We start from the raw sequence: 25,121 nt of genomic DNA, 5'->3' as shown, positions 1-25,121 counted from the left end.
CTGGTCCGCCTCCCCTTAACGTTGTGTACATGGGCTTGCCCATTCTACAGTATGTTCATGGTGTTAGTTCATTTATTCATTAACCCCTTCATGGTGCACACCACAGTGGAGGTTGCTGTTTACAACCACCACTGGTGCTCCGTGTTAGCATCAGTCCTTTGCTTTTGACATGTTGAAACAGTGCCCCGCCCGGCCGACGCCATGAGGTGGGTCGGCCCGGCGAGTGGCTGGTGGGCTGCTAAAGCCTGTACCACCATGGTATGGAATTGGCAGCGATTAGAACTGTGTTTGAATTGCTGTTTTTTCTATTAAAAAATGGTGGCAGGGCCTTGAGGGCCAGCCGACGTCGACACATCGCGCGATGTTGTTGACGTTATTAGTTTTGACCCAGCCGCAAGCTATAACCGCTCAGGGCTCCCCTCTCCGCAGAGGATTTTGGTCTTCCGCTGGAGCGCGGGCGGTATTTGTCCTTGGCCCCACACCGCCTCACACCGCACACGGCTACGGCAGTACCATATGTCGAGGTGGATGGAGAGAACGCTGAGGCGGGGACTTGTATTTACACAACCCCACCCGTTTTCGGGTTTGGTACAGACCCTATTGTCAGGGTCACCAGCAGTGACAGCTCTGGTCGACGAGATCTGATCTCTGTGGACGAAGCAAGCCATCGTCGTGGCGTGTCAGACCCATGTTGGACCATGGGAAGGTTTGGTATTTTTCGGATCGTCTCCTACCTGTTGAACACTGTCAGGTGGGGGTCTGGTTCTCCTCCATAGACCTGTAGGATGCGTGTTCGCATTCCCGATCTTCCGTCCTAGGGCTTACCTGCGCTTCCTTACAGGGTTAGTGTATTGGTACCAGGGGCTGCCGTTCGGCTTTTCTCTGGCTCCCCGCATCTTCACCAAGTGCGTGGAGGCCGCACTGGGGCCTCTGCATCGTCAGGGGTTACGAAGTGTATTCTGCCCTGCCGACGTTCTGGTCCTTGGCGGTCAAGGTGGATCGTCAGGTCTCATGCCAGGCAGGGTTCCTACCAGCCTGGGGTTGCTGTAGACTGGAAGTAGAGTACTCCTCTTCCTAGTCAACGGGTGGAGTGCTATGGGCATCCCTCTCAGAGCGTGTTGCGACACGCTCGATACGACGTCAGTGTCGTATATCGACAGACAGGGAGGTGTACGCTCCCCCCGTCTGCACCGGGCGGCTGGCTATGGGCGTCCTCCATCTGCACGGCCTGAGGGCTCCCCACATCTACGGCAGGGTGAATATGGGTACAGGTGTAATGTCGCGGGGCGGTCCTCATCCTGACGGGTGGGGATTACATCCGGACATAGCCAGGCAGGTCTGGGACCGATGCCGTGCCGCCTGGGATTCTTTCCCCATACATCTGTTAGGTCAGTTGTTGGGGCGGGTACGTTGAGGAGCGCAGGTCCTTGATCCTGATTGCGCCGGACCGGGGCGCAGCTGTGTGGTAACTGGTAGCTCCGCCATGGCCTATTCCTTGGTCGGCGAAGGCCCTCAATCAAGCACACGGGTCGCTTTTCAGCACCCGGTGTTGTGCCAACGTCTGATGGTTTGGCTGGTGAGAGGGTAAGTCTGGAGAGGATGGACCCTTCTGTGGTTGATACCATCCGGAATGCGCATGCTCCCTCCACTGTCGCGCTTTACGCGGGCAGATGGCGTATATTTCCAAGAGTGGTGTAAGGCGGGGGGCAGGGACCGGTGTCCTGCCCCCTGGATACTGTCCTTGTTTACCTCCAGTCTCTCCTTGATAGACTGTCGGCTTCGACGGTGAGGGTATATGCAGCAGCTATATCCTCTTATCATGAGGGATTTGAGGGTGATGTTTTGTTCAGCCACCCTCTTGTGAAGCGTTTCCTGCTTGGCGCCCGACGCGTTAAGCCGGTAAAACGCTCCTTGGCTCCGAGTTGGGATCTTCAATTGGTCCTCGGTCGGTTGTCCTTGGCCCCATTTGAGCCTCTTGAGCAAGCGCCGTTGGAACAGCTGTCGTTCAAGACCGCGTTCTTGCTGGCCGTCACCTCCGCTAAACACGTGGGTGAGCTTTGTGCTCTCTCGGTACGACCAGAGTGCCTGTCTTTCGTTCCGATTGCGGTGCCATTCTGCGGCCTAATCCTGCCTTCGTGCCTACAAATATCCGGAGTTCCTTCCGCTCCAGGGATATTGTGGTTTAGGCATTTCATCCACCTCCTCACGCTAGTGAGTTGGAGGCGGGCCTTCACCTGTCATGTCCGGTCCGGGCTTGGGGATTTACCTCAGCCGTACTCAGGGCCTCAGGGCTACCGATCAGTTTTGTCTGTTACGGTGGTTCTCGTGCTGGTAAGGCACTATCGAAACAGCGCCTGTCCCATTGGTTGTGCGAGGGCATTGCCCTTTGCTACACGTTGGCCGGGTTGGCTCCCCCTGGGGGCGTCAGGGCGCACTCCACTCGTGGGGTGGCAGCCTCTGCCGCTCTGCCGCTCTGCTGGGTGGGGCCTCGGTGGAGGACATCTGTGCTGCAGCTCATGGTCCTCCCCGGGTCCCTTTGTAAGGTTTTACCTCATGGACATAACCGGGGGTTCTGTCTCCCAGGCGGTTCTGAGGTCTGTGGCCTCTCCTGCTTCCCGTCCTTTGGTGGGGTAGCAGGGGTGTGTGGGTATGAGCCACAGTGTGTTGTGTCACACGTCGTTCCGCCTGTGCTGTGTGTTCAAGGGGTTCTAGTTCCCTCTTGTTCGCACTCGGGTGGAGTTGACTGCGCCCCCTCTTCATTAGGAAGGATGGGGTGACGGGACTCCCCTTCCCCCTTGATGTGGGCTTACGGGTCCTCAGGGGGTGCATCTGTCGGGCCTCGCGTCCGCTCTACCCCATATCTCGGTATGGCTTAAGAGCGGGACGCGATGCAAGTACGAAATATAACGACAGGTTATGTATATCAGGGGTTCCCAAACTTTTCAGGCCAGGGCCCAGAAAATAAGGCGTCAGAGAGCCCCGGCCCAATGCACATCGTCGGGCTTTTTTTTTTTTTTTTTTTTGCCAGGCGATCGATTTTTTAAGCCAAATATCACTTCAATCCTATTAAGTTAGTTCAAGTTAGTTATTCATTTATATGTGCTATTTATGAGAGGGCTAACTTGTTGCAAAATAATAATGATAATAATCATAGCCTCATTAAAATACTATTGTTGCTTCGGTTGTTTTCAGCGTTTTATGTGCATAATCTGTTATTTAGTTTGAAATGTTCGTTGAAATAAGTAGATTTTTCGTTTTTGTTTATTTATTAAGTTAATATAAAACCATATAGTCACATTTTAGAATACAATAGAATAGAATTTTAGAATACAACTAGAAACACTGTCCTGGCCTGCTTCTAAGTTCAGTGACCTGACAAAAAAAAAGAAAAAAAAAATAATTATTTTATTTTATTTTTTTAAATCATCTCGCGGCCCACCTTTGGGTCGCGACTCCGACTTTGGGAACCACTGATGTATATAACCTAGTTATATGAGTACTGGCTAAGCGTCCCACTCTTAGCGTGCCCTGAGTTCCCTTGGGGAAACTTTTCTTTGGAAACGATTTTTTCCGAGGAAGAGTGAGTGGTGGCCATGCCCAGTCCTATGTAGCACGCCACTAGGGGCGGGGCCTGGCAGGTGAGGGGTGTATTTTGGTTTTATTTGTTGATGGAGTACAATAGGTACATGAGATGAGGTATATCTCGGTATGGCTTAAGAGCGGGACGCTTAGCCAGTACTCATATAACTAGGTTATATAACTTGTCGTTCAACCACGTGGGCTTGGAGTTCACTGTTTGAGCTTTTGGTAAGCTTTGTCTGACTTTTATGAAGTTCAGAGCATTTTTTGTCTCTGGTTTTCATAGCGGTCAGTATTTCAGTGTGCATCCATGGCTCAGCACGATTTTTAACCCTGGTGGTTCTTAGGGGTGCCATGTTGTTAAGTATTGTTGTGAATTTGGTTTTGAATCCAAGCCATGTTTCTTCAACTAGTGTACCACTGAGCTCATCTGACCCGTCCATGCTCTCCAGTTCTTGGTTAAAGGCCTCTCTAGAGTAGGTTTTGAGGTCCCTAGATGTGACTGTTTTGTGACAGCCAGCCTTTTGTTTTAGATTTTTGCGGGTACAGAAAATCATATAATGATCACTTAACCGCATGCTATAACCCCTTTGTTGGAGATCATGGACTTGTCAGAGGTCAGAATGAGGTCAATGGTGGTTTGTGTTGAACAGTGTTAATTTTGGCAGCTATTTTTATTTGAGTTTTAGTCTTAGTCATGTGTCAAGTGCTTCTTTTTTCGTTTTCATCATATTTATTCATCTTCATTCATTTTTCGTTTAGTCAGTTTTAGTCAACTAAAAGTCTGAGCATTTTAGTCTTAGTCAGTGTTAGTCTCGATTTTGTCTTTTTTGTTTTTGTCTAGATTTAGTCGCAGAAAACTGATGATTTTTGTCTAGTCTTCGCTAATGAAAAAAAGGCATTTTATATGTTTATATTTTTTATTGTAAATAATGCAATTCTATTTATTAAGTATATTCTAGCCAAAACCCTATCAGCTGATTCACAATAAGTTCAGTAGAAGGCTAGACGCCCAATAGTAACCAAACGTTCCTTGAAATGGTCAATAGATTCAGAAATAGTCAGACATGGAATGGAACATATTCTGATTTAAATTGCTTATATTTTTTTTAACCAACAAAGCAACATTAGGATAGTGTAAATACACAGTACACACTGATTGCAATTCTCACTGGGACCTACTGTACAAATTTCACACACGTCACACACACATTCCCTTTTGTCCGTCGAGTACAACCGTAGATCGCTGACGTCAGAGCATTCGGCTAACACAACATTAGCTTAGTGAACCTGCCACCGCACTTCTATGTGCATTGAAGTGTGGTAACAAAATATCACAGCCCCTAAGACTGGGAGCGTTCTAACTCTGAGCATGTACCCAACATTATATGAAAAATAAAAAGTCATTACGATGTTTTAGTGCACTTCAAGCGCTGATTCATTAACAACTTATACGAGTAGTAGGGTCCATCTCACTCTGTGTTAGTACTCGTCTGTGTCTTTTCCTATCATACCAACATTACCTTTTTAAGTGAACGTGGTCTTGTCCTTGTATCCATGTGTAATGTTGATAGTAGTGGGTGTACACAGACGAAGGAGTATCTACGGGGGAAAGCAAGCCTATACAGTAGGTCCCAGGCTATTAGCTCTTCTCGCAGCCTAGCCATCCTCTCAGCCTCCGTCGTCTTAAATGCTATGTTCTTTTGGTAGAACTGTTCGGCTGCCGCAGGAGTGTTGAGAGAGTTGCAGATTCCGTTCATGGTTATTGGTATAAGCTGTAGTCACGAGAGACCTGGGACGCGGTTTTTAGCCTCACGTATGTAGCTTGGCTTTTAGTGGGCCATAAACGCTGCAGAGCTTAACCCGGAAATGGAAATGGGAAATGCTGAAATAATAACGTGAATTATTCTAAAAGTTATAATGATTTAGTCTCATCTTGTTTTAGTCAACATAAATTAACCTGATAAGCCTTCTTTATCATAAATCGATCAATAGAGACCGTATTAGATCCCCAATTATCATATCATCGGGTATCATTGGAAAGCCAAATGATTGACGGAGCTAGAGCCCCGGGAGTCGGGGGTGGTAATGTGTACTTTTGCGTACTTTGGGGCACGCCTCACATATCGGCATGTAACTCGAGAACCGCTGAACGGATTTTGTTACCCGAAGGGGCAATCGACAGGCAACAAATAGGGCTTTAATTCTAGATATATTGTATTAAAAGAAATGCACACCCGAGCCACTAGAGGTCGGCAAAGTGGCATCGCGAATCGTCCACATGTGGGCCCTTGGATGTTAAGAGGTTAATGTTTAAAAAATAAAAAATAATAATTTGCCAAGAGTAAAGACCATAACCCTATCAAAAACAGTAGTCAAAGTGTATATTTTTATTTTTACCAATGTTTTATACGATTGATCGGAAATACGAATTTATCGGAAAATGCTAATTATCGTAAAACCGCAAGGAAATGACTAAATCCAGATTCAACCCTGCCATTGGAAAGTGGAGCATTTTCCCTATCCATATATGTATGATTTGGCCATAATAAGGTCAAGGTCAAGTTCAAGGTCAAATATGAATTCATAATTAAAATCAATTATAATTTATTACTGTATCTACAAATCCTTCTGTTTAATCATCTTCTCTTTATTCATTTGCTTAGATTTCTTTTACACATTATCTCAATAAGGTGGTGAATTAGCTCAGCGAGCATTTTCTCGTACCCCGCAGATCTAACATGGTATTATTCACAGTCAAAGATGCTAAAATAAATCATAATTTATATTTTCCTTTTCTTCATTACAATTTACTCAAGCCTAGTAACAGACACAATATTTCTGACACTGTAAATACATACCCCCAGGTCCCTAGATGTTCCTAGATACCAAGAACATGCAAATTGACCTTGCAGAAGTGGAGCAATCTTCCATTTACTTAGGCGAAATATTCCTACAGAGAATTCGTCATGGTTTTTGTAAACTACATTTTTGTGTCCTCAGTTGTGGTCAACGATATTTAATTAATTATTTAGTCACGTTAGTGTCACATGATCAACTTTAACATGACGTCACGTCTCGTTGTCGTCGGGGGAAAAAGCTTCGTTGACGAACATCTTTAGTCATAATTTTCGTTGACAAAATTAACACTGGTGTTGAATCACATACCCTTGTGGGTTGGGTGATTAGCTGGCTGAAACCATGCAGATCACAAAACCTACTGAAGGCCTTGAAGACGGGTGCTGCTTTACGTAGCATATCCGTGTTCCAGTCCCCAATAAGAATCTTTTCTACACCCTCCACCCCAGCTAAACACCCATCAAGTGTGTCATAGAAGCCACTCTGTTCTGGCGGTCTATAGATTGTGCCTACTAGTACTGATTTGCCCTTTCGAATAAGATTTCAATCCAAACAGTTTCAATTTCGTCATGGTTAAGGTCAGTACGGTTGATACATTTGGTATCTTTGTGAATATACACACAGACACCACCTCCATACTGATTCCTATCCCTCCTGACTATTGAATAGTTTTCGATTTCAATCTCTGGATCCTGTACAGATTAATCTAGTTTTGTTTCTGTGAAACACAATATGTTTGCCTTACCCGGTCATAAACAATTGTCTGATTTCAGCCAGTTTAGGTCTCAGGCTGTTAGTGTTAAGGTGGAATATGTGGAGTCCATTTGTGTTCATTATCTGGTTTATGTCGTCGAGTTCAAGGTGTTGATTGTCTGTGTTCCGTTCTGTGGTGTCTGGTTGACCGGGTGACGGTAGATGGGGAGGGGGGGATGGGGTCCTATGTCCATTGTTGTTAGCCCTGTTAGCTTCCTGGGTCCTTTGTCCATTGATGTTAGCCACGTTAGCTCGTTGGCCATCGGGCGATGCCTCGCTGTTTTGGTCCCGCGGCGTGCTGGGCGCCACGATTGTGAACCCCGGTTCATTCCTTCTCGCTGTGGCCTCTCGTGGGTTCTTTTGTAGAGGTGGAGGAATGTTGCCGTTGATCGTGTCGCCAGCCGCAGCCGCCGTCTGTGTAGGTAGCAGTTGTCCTGTTGTGCTAGCGATGCTAGCCGCTGCTTCCTGGGTCAACAGACCTAACTGTCGTCTCTGGTTCCGTTTCATGACGGGCCCTGGGTTCTGGTGTATGTCACCCGACATGAGCAAATATAATAGAAACATTGATTTCCTATCAAACTTGCCTGTCGGGGGTAACTTCTTGCGTTCCGGATTCGCTGTAAATACTGTGTGGATAGCCGTGGTTCCGAAGGCTGGATGCTTCCTCTCCGAGCCCGTTAACAAATAGAAGTCACAATGGGACTGTGGTTTTGATGCATGATACAATCTTTATTAACATTGTATTTCCAATATTAACCTCAAATTGATCTCATCTGATGGACTACATTTGAGTAAAGTGGGAAAATAGAGATGTGATCTAAACATTTTCAGCTTTTTTTGCATTTTCTTGTCCTGAAATAGAATCAAGATGTGTTTGAATCTTAAAAATAACAATCTTACTGAATTCCTTGGGTCAATATTGTTTGGGGAAATGTTTTAATTTGTCTCTATATGTTGTTAACTTCAAAAGTTATGCTGTTTTCTTTTTCTTCTTTTTCAGGTTTTCGTTCAGGATAGGTGTAATGAAGGGTTAAAAATAAACCCCATGGGACATTATTTCAACCTGTTACCTGTTAAAATCTTAAAATAGACACTTCAAGGATTAAGAAAAAACAGGTGGCGAAAAAAATCCAGAGATTGCAGGTGGACCTATGTTTCCATCTAGACTATTATGCGCAATAGACTTTATACTGTTAACTTTCGTGTTGACGATTACAAACACATGCCTAAGACATGCCAACACCAGTCTAAATATACATTTCACTGATGTTTATATTTCTCTCCCCTCGTTGTGTAATAATTGGAATCATTCATGCTCTGGGGTTTTAAAGGTCAGCAGAGAGTAAATGGGTTGAGCTGCTACGTGCCTATGCTGCTCTAAACAGAAAATAATTATCTTCCCATCAAGAGCATTGAGTGGTGCTTCTACTATTTTAGGCAAGCAGTTTGACCCCTCTGTCTGTTTCTTGTCACTCCTTAAGCAGTCTTTCAGATAATTTCAATTAATTGTCTGAACTCAAGGAAGTGAGTGGATGTGTGGTTCAGTGGCGTCTATACTTTCCGTAGCCGCATTTCTGGCAAGACGCTCTCTGATTGGCCGACGCCTGTTTCTACACTGGTTAAGCTTAGGCACTCTTTGGAAGTTGGTTAAGGTTAGAGTTTGTCTTAGAGCGTGACGGCAAGTTCTTTCGACGGTTAAGCTTAGGCACTCTTTCGAAGTTGGTTAAGGTTAGAGTTTGTCTTAGAGCATGGCGATAGAACGCCAGGTAGTTTGCAGGCTGTTCGACGCGGAAATGGGCAAAGACACAGCTCGTCACGCGATTGGGCAACAGTGGCCAATCAGAGAGCGTCTGCCAGAAATGCGGTTACGGAAAGTATAGATGCGGTTCAGTGCTGTAACCTGTTGTGTTATCATGCGTTTAGACTAAAAGTTGCAATGATTATTTTCTGACCACTAGTGGGCAGCATAGAGCCACTCTAAGCAAACCTCTTAATTTCTCTCAAAACTAAAGCCTTGTCTTATTTCACTAAAGTGATCATTTTAAATATAAAAATTTGGTAACTAAGAGATTTGCTGAAGAAAATAATTGTTTTTGTGCATGGACTACTAGATTTCAACTACAATAAATACAACATTATCTTTGGCATTTCCTGGTTGTCAAACCAGGTAGATACTTCACCTACAAATATAATACTATTCTGACATTGATGTAATTAAGACATTTGCTAAAAATAAACATTTTAAATGCATAGGTTTTTTAAATAGGTAGAGCTAAATAACGCGAACAGATGGAATAACAACAGACTGACTGATCTTGATCATATAAAGATCCTCCTCGCATCCCTCCCAGGAATGGGAGTGGCTGGCTCTAATCTGGCATGGCTGACATCCTACCTTGACGACTGCTCCTACCAAAGTAACATGGAGAGGGACCCTGTAGCCCCCCCCCCCCCTCCCCCGCCAGGACTCAGCCCTTGGACCCCTCCTCTTCTCCCTATGCCGATGATACTCAACTCTTCCTCTCCTTTCCTCCCTCAGGTATCCATGTCTCTGAGCAGATCTCAGCCTGTCTGTCCAACATCTCTGCCTGGATGACGACCAACCACCTCAAACTGAACCTAAGCAAAACAGAATTGCTTCACCTGCCTGCCAAATCCTCCCAGCTGACCGACCTTTCCATCACAGTGGAACATTTTGCTGTGGCTGCGTCCCCGACCACCAAGAACCTTGGTGTCGTCCTTGACGCAGGGGCGTCGTTCTGGTATGGCAAGGTATGGCACTCTTTTTTTTTTTTTTATAATTACATTTTTTTTATGTTGATTTAGAATTCGAATGTCAACATTATGAACAAAGCTTTGAACTATTCGGTACAGCGCTAGCATGTTTTGATATTGTCAATTATCTCACTTTTACTAGGTGACTTTTACTCAAGTTCAAGTTTCTTTATTAGTTGACATGCAAAATTACAGAATACCTTCACATGGAATGCTTTTTTCTGTTATGCTCCTATGAGGATCGTAGGACGCTTGGATCATACACATACAGCTCATTACAGTAATATTCCACTGGGGGTTGGGGGTTGACGAGACAGCCTTGGCTCCCCCCTCCAGCACGCATACGAGTTAGCTGCCATCACCAACGTGAGGCGCTGGGCCATACACGTAAGAGGGGGGGGTGAGGGTGAGGGGGCTGGGGGTGGGCAAGCCGCTTGCCACTCTTATCTCCCGGAGGGCCTTCGACTCCAGCAGCTCCCTGTTTCGACCTTGGTCCAGGAATTTGTTTTGGCTGACTGACTGGCACATTTATCCCAGCCACGTCACTTTAAATTTGATTTGAATAGAGTGAAATATAACTCTATTGATTTGAGTGGAGTGAGTTTTAACAACTCCGTCCAAATGACTGAATGCATTATTAGTCCAAGTGTCCAAGTGTCTTAATCAGTTCATTTTGGTAGGTCCTGTGTGCGGTAAACAGATCCAAAATCTTCTTATTGCAGTCCAAAAGCTTTGATAATCCAAAAATGACCACGTCTTCAAGTTGGTAGCCTGATTATGATGTCCCAATAGGCAGAGAGGGTTAGCCTTATTCTGCTTCTTGAAGAAAATATGCAATCCACTGATTAGATCCATTTAGAGTTGATTTGAGTATAGTCCGGCAACCGGCACGAAGCAGAGCATAGCAGCGTCGGGCTCCATGGAGCAGTAGAGGCGGCGGTAGGAACGGCCTTGAGGAGCCTGGGGAGAGGAGAGAAATGCGACTGTCTCTGGGAAGGATCTGGGAAGTACTATAGGTGACTAACTCAAATATGCCACCAAAAAAGGAAAATGGACATACAGACGTTTTTTAATCAAAGTGCAGCAGAGACAAGTGATACAGGGACACAGGTAAGGTCTTACAATGGCTTAGTAATTATAAGAGTGCAGTTCAGCATTCAGTAACCCATACTTTTTTTGAACATGCTGTTTTTTGTTTACATTCTGTTGAACACACACCTCAAAACCGTACCTAAGGAAAATTGGCTCAATTGCAAGAAAAATAATAGACAGTTATGATATTACATTCTGCATAATTTGTATGCAAAATATTGTGGTTCCCTGCTTTAGTCTGTTGACACATTTCTATACTAAAAATGCTTGTGTAGTCCTGTGTCATACCTAAATGTCATATAAGTGAATTGTATAGAAACAACTCACCAAAAGTGACTATTGCGCAACTAAATTCACAAAAAAAATCCACCAACCTTCAGCCCCCCACCCTCCCTAATTGCCACATCTCCGCTCACATCGCTGCAACAACCAGAACCTGCCGATTCCTCCTGAGCAACGTCAGAAGGATCCGCCCCTTCCTGACAAAAGAATCCACCCACGACTATTGCAATGCACTGCTAGCTGGTCTACCGACCACCAAGCCACTTCAACTCATTCAGAACGCAGCTGCCCACCTGATCTCCAACCTACCAGAGTCAGCCCATGTTACCCCACTTCTTAGGGACCTGCACTGGCTCCCCATCGGCACACAAATTCACTTCATGGTCCTCGACCTGCCATATCGCGCAGCAAAGGGAACGGCTCCCGCCTACTTCCGGTCAATGGTCTCTAGCTACACATCCTCAAGAACCCTCCGCTCTACATCTTCTGGCCGCCTCAGACCCACTCCTATCAAAAAATGTCTTTACTTCAAAAGAGGGCAGCAACAAAGACATTCACAAAAATACTTCCAAAGGCAGCAGCAAAATACAAAACAAAGAATAGCACAGCTGAAGACTGGCAGAGGTCAAGATACAAAAACAAATAATAATCTCATAAAGAGAGCAAGTCCAAAAAAACACAAAACAAAGTTACTGCAGGGAAACTTACTATGAAACAAAGGTGAACAAGGACGTGGACATCAACATGGAACCGAAACATCAAACAAGGATCTCAAAACATGAACTCCAACAATGAACCGACACTGGAGGGTAGGGAACACACACCAGATATAGGGAGACTAATTAAGACATGGGACGCTAATTACCAACGAGGCACACATGGGGAGAACACAAGACCAAACACTCTGGGGAAATAACAGGGAAACAAACAAACTAAAACACATGGGAGACAATACAAAAGCCAAAAGTAAAAGTTTGTCCAAAGGTGGGGGCTGGTGAGGAGGAGAGGAAAGTCTATGCAAGGCTGGGGGCTCTTGAGGAGAGGAGGAAAGTCTATGCAAGGGTGGGGGCTCTTGAGGAGAGGAGAAGGTCCCAGGGACAGGCGAACCCTCACAACTACTGTACACCCTTCTCTAGGACAACTCATCACAGTAGCCTTTAGGACAGGCTGCCATTTATGTTTAGACCCCAATAGTTTTCTCAAGGTTCATGGTTCATAGCTATTAGTGTTGGTTTGTACAAGGCAAATAATGCCTGCCTAAAATACATTGTCTAATTTTTTGTGCAGTAGCTTATTCTGGATCTTAATGCAGGGCTTTAGACTGTGAGTAAAATGGTCGCATATGCAACCTTTTTGGGGGGAAAGTGTGTGTTCATATTTTACTTGTTGGCACTAGTGCTAGTGAGGTAAAAATTGCATATGGCGATGCAACTGTAATAGGACAATGTTGGATCTAATTAATGTTCATCTGAGTCTTTAGGAACTTTTAACCTCTTAACGTTCCCGTGCGCCACATTTTGCTGTCGGCTCCAGGCTGCATTTTTTGCTGATCATCCAATACACTGTTCGTAAGTTTAATTTGCCGCCTTTCGGTCACCACCAGACTCCACATATTGTGTGCTTCGGTTCTCGAGTTACAAGACGATATCCGGCAAGCGTCATTTGACAGGACGCTCCGTCAAGTGACCACGTCCGGTTCTGAACGCTCCCAAACTGACCAGTCACCGCTGATGGCGAAAATTATTGATCACTGTTGTAGCCAAGGAGCGTCTGCTCCGAAAGCAATCCCAGACGGGCGGGTGAGAGTGGGGGTAGGTGACGAAGAAGTCCTTTGTCCTGACTCGCACGTTTGAATGATTGGAAGTGGACGGCCATTTTGGATAATCACGCTGAATTATTGCACTACACACATTACAAAACCTTTCTACAAAACTAATTTCCTGTGGGATTTTTATAAACTTTGGACTGTATGACTATAAGACTTCAGGCTATGGAACCGTTGTGTTTTCCAGCTCCTACCTCTCATCTGGAACCCCAAAACAGGAATCTGGCAACAAGTCAACACGTAAGGAGACAATATTTTATTTCACTGTGTTCAAACCTCTGTTTCTCACTCTAATCATTAGCACTCAAAGTGATTTTTCTTTATTGCTTTAGCAACTTCAGAATGTTACCTTTCAAAAGAGACCAGACTCATGCATGTGCTATAAGTATAATGTATAAAGTAAATCTTTGCAAATAAGGTATGCAAATCAGGTATGCTTAAGAGGTTAAGTGGTCATTTGTGATATAATTTTGTCTTTCCTACTAATAAAGCAGAGACCAATGTTCCTTATTACATTTGAATTGGACTTAATTGGATTGTATGGTTTGCAGCAGACTCTCCATCATAATACAGTTATTTTTATAGAGTTTATTTTTTTACGGGGTGTTATTGTTACTTTATGCTTATAGTGTCCTATATGTTACTTTATGTTATTGTAGCAGGGTGGATTATCCCTGCTTCGTGGGAACGGGTGGGCACAATCACTGGGTAGCGAGACACAGTAGAGCTCTGTCTGACTGCACCTCCGTCTTTGAGTCTGGAGCTTCAACTGGAGGCTGGCAGTGTGAGTGGATGGGGCCCGGGATTTACCAACCTGGTCTGGTACTCTGGTCTTCCTCCCCTGCAGCAGGGCGGTCAGCAGTACTCCCCAACACGCTCCCACTTCCCCCAATTACTCCTGTGACCCTCCCACACCTAGTGACTGAATTGTAAATAAATAACTTGGTTCCCCCTGCAAGCAGTACCCTCCCTCAGTGACACTAGAAACCTTACCATAAAAAGGGAAAGGTGGAATAGGAAGGGGTTAATTGTATTAACGTTACTCACACCAAAAGAGTGGTTAAACGGCTCATGAATGGACACGTGTCGTATATTTAATGAATCAAAAATGCATGATACAGTCTCTAGAAATGTTGTCAGTAGGGAAGAGACCGTTTGTGGGTTTAGACCAGTTAGTCCCTGCACTCAACCAGGTGGCTGACCTTTAAGATAATCATTGACCCCTCCAGGCTCTTGGGGGAAGCAGGAAGGGAGGCTTGTTGATGTTAAGTAACTAAATCAGTTTATATCTGTCATCCCATTGTCAGAACACCCTCGGGAAAAGTTCACCTCAAGGGAATGATTAGCTTGAGGAATAATACCACGGAGCCGGGGTAGATACCATAGTCTGACCTGGGATGATCAAAGGCGGGCCGTAAAGTGCTAGTGAAAATGCAGCTGGCAAGAGAGATTATGCGTTACCAAACTATGAAAAGCTAAACCCCAAAGTAACATAGTCATCAACTAAAAGGTAGTCTAGGAGCAAGCAGCGGGTAGAAACAAACACTTTAGTATAAAAAATTACACGAATTGGCCACTGGCAAAGCTAAAAATGCAGTAATTATATAATAGTATCAGTGAAAACTTATATAGAGAGAAAACGGGTTACTCCTTCTTAAATGGTGTTAAAACAACTGGTAAAAGGCTAAACTATATTAAAACAGTAAGAGCTATGGATGCAAAAACAAGTAAACTCAACAAGCTACTTAATTAGTTTCTATGTTAAAGGAGTACTCCCTTCTCTTGACTCTGGCTGTATCACAAAACAGTACTGTGTTTGCAAATCTGGTAAGTCATAGAATGTATAGGAGTAGTACTGAATATAGTTATGTCACATGTCCTGATGAAATTGCTACATCCTTTTGACAGGTGTGTTAGGCTGCTGTGTGGTGCTCGTTCTGCGGTCTGTTGGTAAGAGTTTTTAATCAAACAATTCGATTTAGCCGTATAAGCCATAGGGACGGCCAAAAACCTAGTCTCTACCACCACCCTTTACCTTACATGGAGATTGGCGGCTCAAATGTAAGATGACGTGACAGGCAGCAGAAAAGAGCGTCAGCCAATAGGAAACGCCCGAGCCCTGGAAACGTCACGCACGTCTCAGGGGTTCGAAGGGGGGGGAAGGGTTTTTCCTTATAAGCAGGAATGGAGAACAGAGAGGGAGCGCGCTCAGATGAAACCGAGACAGACGGAGACGAAACAGCTTGAGACTCGAACCTGGAAAACTCCACCACTGAACGAGAAAAGAGATGCTATAACGAGGCGCTCCTGAAAAGCTGCTTAGAGATAGAAATAATTGATGCTGTAAAACCTGATGCTTAAGCTGTTGCTTTTCATTAAAAACAGACAGATCTGTTTTGAACCCGTTGCGCTGACTCCGTCTCCAACCTTGATTTCGACCAATGAAATGAATGAACTTTAAAACGTGTGAGTACAATTCGCAGAGTACAGTAGCTTATCCACTATACAACTTGAGACTTATAGCTACATAGAATCTATTGAAAATACACGTTATTCTGGCGCCGTGACTACTGGGCTGATCATCCGATCCTATCCACCATCGAGGACACTCCTACGGGACTTCAAAATCTCTCATAGCAGAGCAACGACGCCTGACTTCACCGTCTTCAGCGAACAGCAACCAGCGGAGTTTTAACGGTGAGTTGACGGGGAAGATGTGTCTAGAATGGTTTAGGATCGGGCAGCGATGGAACAGGGTTGGAATAGAGTGTACTGATAATGTTGAAACGGCGGAGATTTGGTTCCAATTCTCACAAGATTGGACTGGTCTTGGTCGGGCAATGTTGTTGGATGCTTGAGGGTAAAAGAGAAGAGGGGCGATCAGATTGAACAAATACAGATGTGGAATGAAGGGAAACAATTGAATAGTCTGGGGTTTATACGTGGTTGGTTGAGGGGATTGGTTATAATGGTACCACGATTCGTTCATTTAAACCGCGTCCAAGCTCTGCGGCGATTGGGTGAATGAAGAGTGGGAATCGTTATGGATTTACGAAACCATCCCATCAGTCAAAAAATGTGGCCTCCGGTAAAAAAGGGAAAACTAGTTTTGTATTTAGTTCAGATCGCGCCGACCAGGAGGGTATTTTCATGCCAGTCCGCTTAGCAAAGCTTCTCTCTTAGACTCGGCGCGCAAGGCAAACGAACGATGGAAGACGTTCCACGCGAATTTGTCTAAGACGCGATCCGACATCATCTGCTTAAGATTCGCCTATTGATTGAATCTAAGAAGGTATCGGCTCGTGGAGGAGAGAAAAATCGTAGAAGTGGGGTTTGTGGTCAGAACGGTGAGCACGGATTGGCGAAACAGTCCTCCACTTAATGCCGACAAGTGGCCTGCACATACTCTCCACAGAGCGACAATATGAAGATGGAGAGAGCGGTGGGGTATAGCGGGGTGAAAATACATGTTCTTGGGATATAGAGCACTTGTGGGAGAAATTGGTTAAAGAAACTGCGCTTATGTTCGGATTAAGGAATGCACTTAGAAGCGGTTAGGAGATGTATATAAAGCACTGTTTAGTAGCGAGGCTAATGGGGACCTGTGTAAAAATGTATATATATATATATATATTGGTTAGAAATGTAGGATGACACATACATTGAATCAAAGTTATAAAAGGGGTTGCGTCGCCATAACGTTAACGTTGCGGGTTGCTATATATGCTGCGGTGAACGGAATAGATTGCCGTTTGAACCCGTGAGCTAATGCTATGCTGGGCAAGGCTAATACATGCTAAGCTAGGCTGCAAGCTAACGGGCAATGCTGGGAGCTGGCGGAGCTTGTGGCATCATCTCTGGTGGCTAATGGCTACCGAACGATGCTACATGCTACACAAGGCTAACCGGTGCTAATGATGATAATGTTGCTGGATGAAAGTATGTGAGTAACTGTGGAAATGTGAGATGATGTGTGTACATGGTTTGAGGTAGAGGTTAGGAATACATGGTGAAAATGGATATTTTTTGTAAACAAATGTAGAATCCCGTAACGAAGCCTCGCGCGAAGCTACTCTGGCTGGCAACGAGACCTCGTGGTTGTAAACATGACGTAACTTCTGTGGCGACGTCTCGTGGGAAGCCATCCTTAAGGGCGGACTACGAGTCGTTACAGGGAGTTCTGGGAATTTGGGTTCATGTTGAGTGAGCACGTCGGCTGACGTCAAGGGGGGGAGTGGCTGCGTGATGACGCACTTGTTATTAGGAGGGTGAGGGCGCCTTCTGCAGGACGTTGGGAGTACTGTGGTGCAATAGAGGTGATGTGCGAATAGATACAGCAGGGGGCGGTGTTGTCTTTGAAGTTGATACACCTCTGCTGTTCCATGGTCCCCTCGCTTGTGTCGGCTCTCCCTCACCTCCCTCTCTCCCTAGGTTGCCCCCCCCTCCCTTCCTCCATCCCTCCCTCCCTTTCTTTCTCTCCCTCGCCCCCCCTCCCTTTCATACCCCCCTCCCTCACCTCCCTCTCTCCCTTCCTCGCCCCTCCCTCACCTCCCTCTCATTCTCTCCCCCCTCCTTTCCTCCATCCCTCCCTCTCTTTCTCTCTCTCCCTCGCCCCCCCTCCCTCCCATACCCGCCTCCCTCACCTCCCTCTCTCCCTTCCTCGCCCCTCCCTCACCTCCCTCTCATTCTCTCCCCCCTCCTTTCCTCCATCCCTCCCCTCTCCCTTCCTCCATCCCTCCCTCTTTTTCTCTCCCTCCCGCGTCCCCCTCCCTCCCGCGCCCCCCTCCCTCCCATCTCTCCCTCGCTCCTTCTTCCCCTTTATGGGTAAGTGGTACAGCACATGTAGTGGTACTGGAAGTTTCGGGACCCCCCCCCCCCCCTCCTTCCCTCTCCTTCGATCTATAGTGTGCCCCCCCCTTCCCCACTGTAGCTATCATAGTGTGTGCCCCCCCTCCCCACTCCATCTACTTCACTATCATAGTGTGTGCCCCTCTCCACTCCATTCTTCCCTCTCTGCCATAGAGTGTGCCCCCCATTATGGTATAACTCTTTCCCTCTCTACCATGGTAACCCCCCGCGCCATTATAGTACTCCTGCCCTCCCTCCTTAGTGGAAATTACCTTCCCTCCACATCCCTCCCTATTTCATAGAGTACCTTTCCTCTCGCCTTGGGTGCCCCCCCCCCACACATTTATTCCCTGAAGGTGCTCTCTCTCGCTCTGCCCTTTCTTTCTTTCCATATTGCTCGGTCCCTCTTAGGGGGATCCAGACTGGGGTCAGGGGCATTGTGGTCATGGGCTAGAATACTAACAAATAAGAATATTGGACATGGGGATTAATTGAACTGTTAAGGTTGACTAATGCATGACTAATCTGACCAGTGAAAGATGGTGAAAGGCCAGACGGTGGAACGGCGGTCTGCACCACAGGGCTGGTTCGCGAGGGCAATCGCAAGATTGAGGGGAACCAATGCGCCATCTGCATCATCACCAGTGACTCGGGGTGACCTGGTCCGGTCAATGAGACTTATGAGGGAGCTTCAGGAGATCAGATGACTGGGCGGCAGTTTTATTACGGTGGAGTTGGTTGAGGATAATCTCTTCAACTGGGAGGTTCGGTTATTTCAAGTAGATGTGGACTCTCTGTTGTGGCAGGACATGAAAGAGACAAAGACGGAGTTCATATTGCTGAGTGTCTCTTTCCCTGAAAATGTCCCATTCTCTCCGCCTTTCATGCGGGTACTCGCCCCGCGATTAGAGCATGGTTACGTGAGTAAGGTTGGGGTCATATGTATGGAGCTGTTGACGCCGCGTGGTTGGTCTAGCGCGTATACCATGGAGGCTGTCGTGAGGCAGTTTGCCACTAGCCTAGTGATGGGACAGAGTCGCATGGTTAGAGGGGTGGAAGAGGCAAATGGGGTATCTTTTAGCCAAAAGGAAGCGGAGGCTGCCTTTGAGACCCTGGTGGAAAACCATGACAAATTTGGCTGGCGGTCTCCAGGGTTAGGGGACGCCGCCTACCTCCCTTTAGAGATGAGCTATGTTTTCGTGTTGTTGTATGAATGGTATTGTTGTTTCGGCCCCCCCTCGTCTAAGTCTCTTTTCCTCCCTCCCTCCCCTCTTTTCCTAGCTCCTTTCCTAGGAACATCACTCCCTCCCTAGCTGTTCACTCCCTCTCTAGACATTCACTCCCTCCCTAGTCGTTTCTCCTTAATTCCTCCCTTCCTGTCTAGTCTAGCATACTCTAGTCTTCCCTAGACTCCTCTCCCCTAGAAACTCGTATTTGCTCCCTCCCTCCCAAGCCCCTCCCAGGTATTCCCTCCCTCACTGTCACTCCTTGCGTGTGCGTCCCCCTCCCCGGCCCGGCAACACCCTCCCACCCCCTCTCTTCCGCTCTCCTATTAGATAATATTGGAGGGTTGGTTAGGGGTGGGGTGGGACGTGGTTGTGTATTATATGGTGAACGTGTTGTTATAAGGGGTGTTGTTAATTGTTGTTTGTGGGGAGTTGCAGGGAAAGTAGGAAACGTGCGGCAGGAGGAGGGAAGCAGGGATAACGCAGAGGAGGGCAGGCCGGTCCAAAGATGTTTGGTTTGTCTAGGCATGCGGAGTGCGCTTTAGTGACGTGCACTCTGGTAACAACTTTCATGTTATGTACGGCGGGAGTTATGCTGTATTTTTTGGCCCCAGGCACCGGAACTGATAAATATAGACGTGGACAAGCGGGCGTTGCAGGAGCCTCACACAAATATGTTTATAAAAATAGCAAGGGAGGTGGCGAAGAGTGCGAATAGGACTGATTGTTATGTGTGCGGCCTAGCACAGGAATCTGCTGCAGCCGGTTTACCGCTTATGGCCCACCCAGTCACTGAGTGTCATAACTCTGTGATGAAGGGATATAATTTGCCTTTCCTATGTAAGGGAGTGAGTGAGGTGAGGATGGAGGCTTATCGTAGGACGGGGCGGTTGCTAGGGGGTGAGACGGGGCAGGCTCCATTGGATGTTGGGCCTATTCCGGTGGCAGTTAGGCCGGAGGGGTTTACAAGATGTGAGGACGGCGAGAATGGTAAGTATGTGGGCACGTTGGGGAATTGTGTAGGTGGGGTGAGCCTAGGGGCTGCAAAGGTGGCTGCACAGGCTCCCCCAGGTACGTATTGGATTTGTGGTGTAAATGCGTATGCAGCGTTGCCAGCGGGTTGGAAAGGAAGTTGTGCGTTGGGATATCTGGTGCCGGCGATGAGGGTAGCTGATGTCTTGCCGTCACACCCTGGGGCTAGGAAGGCGCGGGCTGCGGGGCATGCGGATAGTTTTTTCAGGGTGGCGATTCCCTCATATGGGACATATGCAAATATGAAGGAGATTGATCATTTGGCTACGATATTTGAGGACATGGCGGCCACAACGGCGAAGGGGTTTAGCCTAGAGAATGAGGAGATGCGGTCATTGAGGCTGATGGAGATGCAGACGAGGGCGGCTATGGATTTTTTGTTGGCAGCTTCGGGGGGTACGTGTGCGTTGATTGGTCAGGAATGCTGTTTGTGTGTCCGCCAATGATGAAATAGGGATGCCGCATATTTGAGGAACATTACGAGGGATCTCCATGACTCTCGAGAGGGTTCGTGGGATGATTGGGGTCAGGAGCGGCTGGGGTATATAGGTTGGGTAATAATTAAGTACCTACTCTATGCAGTGGTGATATTTGTGATATTAGTCGTATGTGTCAGTGTGTCAGTGATTAAAGCATGCTTTGGGTATCTGATTAGGACTCTCTGCGCAGCCGGCCCGGCGGTGGAGAAGTCACTCTGCTCGGCTGCACCTGTTATGACGAAGATGATGGCCGTAGAGGTGGATGAGGCAGGGAGCCGAGCGGGGGTGGGCGTTCCGTTGGTGCCAAGATACCACGAGTACGCCCTGGCTACCATTTTGTGATCTGAACTGCTGGACAGTCTGGGTCGATGGGTGGTAGATGGGGTGTACATGATAATAGGGGACGCGCCTGGGGATATTGTAGAAGTAATGTTTGTGATGTATGGATGAATTTTTGTTTCCATAGTAGGTACACAAGGAAAAATGGGATGAGAGTTATTAGGTCCCTGGGGTCTGGTGCTGAGTCTGTACGGTTATGCATGATCGTTTAGCAGGGCACTGGGTTTCCTGGGGTTAATAGACTGGGAGACGAGGCGGGGTGCCTGGGCATTAACTACCTTGTACCTGTGGTGAGGTTATCCTGGCCTCTGTTGGGAGTCTGTAATGGACGCTTCAGAAAACAGAGGGTGGGGCCTTGCGGCGTGCAGGGAGTGGTGTCAGGAGGTGCTGAAGGACGGTGTTAGTGGACACGTGTCTGAGTAAGACAAATGTCCACTGGGGGGAAGTAGTATTGAGAAATGGAAACAGAAGAATGAATGAAATGTGTAATCAGGGTTGAGACACTAATCTAAAATGTTTGTGATTTTCGAGGTGAAACAGAATATTGGAGTGGGACCACGGGGAAAACATCAGAAAGCCGAGATTCGACGAAAGAGGAATCAACAAAAAAGCGGAAATAAGGGAGTAGACACCGAAGACGCAAACACCACTGTCAATCACAATATCTCTAAAAATTTTGAAAATTGTATGAATTAAGTTAAAGGATTATTCATACTGTTGGTAAAGAATCTCTCAAAAATTAGATGTGGTATGAATTTTAGATCGAAAATATATTCATACTGAAAAGACGGAGTAAAGTGAGATTCCAGTTGAAAATTAAAGAGAACTGTTGTATTTTGTGCTCTGTTTTTCAGCAGTTCTGCCAGGCAACAAGGGCACCGCAAGTCAGGTAAGACTACAGATCACCAGTGAAAAGGGAAAGAAGAGAATAGACAGGGCTACAAGTACCGTTAGCAGTTGTTCAAGCAGGAGATAGTCACAAAAGAATAGACACCTACATTTAGACAGGGAATACAAAGACCACTTTCTTGCCTGCTGCCATTTTTGAAAAAGAGAACCCGAGAAAAAGATTTCTTAAAATAGAAAACAGAAAGAGGAATTAAAAACTCTAGTACATAAGAAGAAGAAACGCATATAGGAAAATGAAAACTGAGGCAAATAAAGATGCGACTACCCTAATTGGTTGGAGGGAGGATAACCCCATACAAGTTATTGCTAAAAGTAATCCTTACACACAGGACAATCCTTATTATTTGGCAAAACTTACTAAGTTATCACTGAAATGGAATGAAAGATGGCCACACATCGCCAAACCTTGGCCTATTGAGGGCTCTTTTGATTTGGCTATAATATCAGATCTGCATGCTCTAATTAGGACATATAGGACAGACCAGGAAAAAGAGGGAAAAATGACAAAAAGAGGGGAAAAACGCATGCAAGAAATAAACACGTTAGAACAATTTGCTCAGGAAGCTGAGAGAAGGAAGAGTGAGGAAAAGGGCAGTTCGACTGTCAGTGAGGAGGCCCTGCCGACAGAGGAGGTAGCCCCAATCCCGACCACTCCCCTGGCCCCTAATAGGACAATAGTCACCTCCCAAAGAGCAGCTGAGGTAGTCCCGCTCACCCAAGGACCCCTACCGAGAGCAGAACAGGTAAGAACTGAGGTAGCTATAGCACCCCCACCATATGCCAGCAGGAATAGGGAACCAATATACCCTATCCTGCCTGTGATAGAAATGGATAGCCATTATGATATAACCAACAATAGCGGCCGTAGGACAGAGACGGGACGGGCCTGGAACAGACGAGCCAGAGGAGGTGAGAAGGAGGGAGCGAGGCATTCAGCCCCACAATTTTCCTCATACCAGAGCAGCGGAGAGATATCAAGACGAAGAGATACATCGAAGGATACATGTACCGCCCACAGTCGCACAGAAAGACATTCTCTGGGCTGAAGGAGAGGGACGACGAAGCGACGACAGGAGGATTTGGGATGACCAAATAGAAAGTCTATGACAGAGATCTCAGCAACAGAAGAGACTATCCCCAGGGAAAGTCAAGGCAAGCTCCCATCCGTCGTCGTCTCTCCCCCCCCTCAGTCCGCAGACACCTGGAAGATTCAGAGGAAGACTTAGGGATGGGGGAAACACTGGACCAGTACCAGGAAAGAGACAGAGAACGAGAGGAAGAGGAGAAAAGGGAGAAAGTCCCCATAGGAGCGACACCAAGAAGAAGAATATCTGCTCCACTCTACTCTTCCCCACTCTACTCTTCCGCACCAACCGTCGAAGAAAGTAGCAAGATGCTGAGACTGACGGAGACCATGGAGGAATTAAACCGACGGCACCAGGGAATGACTAAGGAAAACCGCGAGATGGAAGCACAGATACAGTCCTTCCACGAGGCCAAAGACAACGTTTCGAAAACAAAGCTCCGAAAACTAGAGAAGGGCCAACACCGCACGACAAGCGTTGGAAAACCAAATAGATAAAGCAAGGGATGAAATCAAAGAGTTGAGAAAGGCAGAAGAAAAAAGAGTGACCAAATCCGCTACCAGAGAGCAAACGGCCAGCATGCAACCATAAGACATCAGGGATTGGAGTACCAGCCATGGAATGCTTCAGACATGTCCCAAATATCGGAGAAGTTGCCCTCCCTCCAGAATGGGGCTTTTCCGTGGATTGCCAAGCTGGAGGAAATGATGGTAGGCCAACAGCTGGCTATCGGCGATGTCAAGCGATTGCTCTCTCACAAAGTAGGAGTCGCGGTCATGGAAGAACTACTAAACAAGGCTGCTATGGTGCGGTACGTAGTTTCAGGAGCCCACGACCAGGACCTCTTCGCCGCCCACAGAGGAGCACTGTGGCGAGTCCTGCGGGAAACCTATCAAACCATGATGCATCCAGACAAGATCCACATTGGTGCCTTGGAACCTAATACCCCCCCCCCAGGGAGTATGTGGCAAAGGCCTACGCCACCTGGAGAGACATGACTGGCCAAGACCCCGCAGCTAATCCAATGGGTGAGGCGATGCTTAGAGAAAAGATACAGAAGGGCCTCTCCAGCGAAGTGAGACAAAAACTGAATGAAGTGGTGTGCCTGGGAAGCCTTCCCTTAGATGCATACATGGAGAACGTGAGCCATCAAGTGGAGCTGCACAGGAAGAAGGAGCAACAGGCCAAGGACAAAGAAACTGCAAGCCAGCGAAAGCTCTTGTACCAACAGCCTGTCGAGGCAATCAAGGTGGTGGAATACCTCCAAGCCATGGTACAAGCCGCACAGCCCAGAGCCGAGACGGGGAATAGTGGACAACTGAACAACCAGGAAACAGCACAGCCCACAAAACAGGAAGCACCGGCACCCTTACAACAACAGAATCAGAGGGGATCGAACTGGAAGCCCCGAGGAGGGAATGGACATCAAAGAAGCGGACCATCTGGATGGCCGGCATCGGCTGAGTGCTGGAATTGTGGAGAGATCGGACATCTCGCCCGAACATGTGACAAAGGGTGGCGAACCCAAGGAGCCAGCAGCAGGGGTCGAGGAAATAACAGAGGAGGTGGCCGAGGAGGATATGGCCGACTCCAGGATCAGTGGTACGGACCGAACCAATACCAGACCCAAGACCAATGCCAGACCCAAGACCAGAACCAGCAACAGAACATGGGCCCAGTAAATCCATCCAGGGGGCCGGAACAGACGTTCTGACGAAGCCCAGATAGTTCAATGGGGGGGTGTCAGCTGTCATTGTCACACTTAAGGGAGGAGCCAATAGTGCACGTAGCGGTGAATGATAAATCTGTCAGGATGATGGCAGACACCGGGGCGGCGTTCACTGTAGTCCAACTTAAGGATGCGACACACCTGCCCATGTCCGGTCGATATGTACGGACCATTGGATTTGAGGGAATAAAAAAGCTGATTCCAGTGACAGAACCTGTCACCCTGAAGTACAGAGGCAAAGAAGCGACTGTTTCCATCTTGGTCTCCGACACCGCACCCATCGGCTTACTGGGCAGGGACGGCCTTGGT

The sequence above is a fragment of the Notolepis coatsorum genome, assembly GCF_963971535.1.
Source record: "Notolepis coatsorum genome assembly, chromosome: 19".
NCBI lineage: Eukaryota > Metazoa > Chordata > Actinopteri > Aulopiformes > Paralepididae > Notolepis > Notolepis coatsorum.
Note: the sequence above shows the minus strand (reverse complement) of the source record.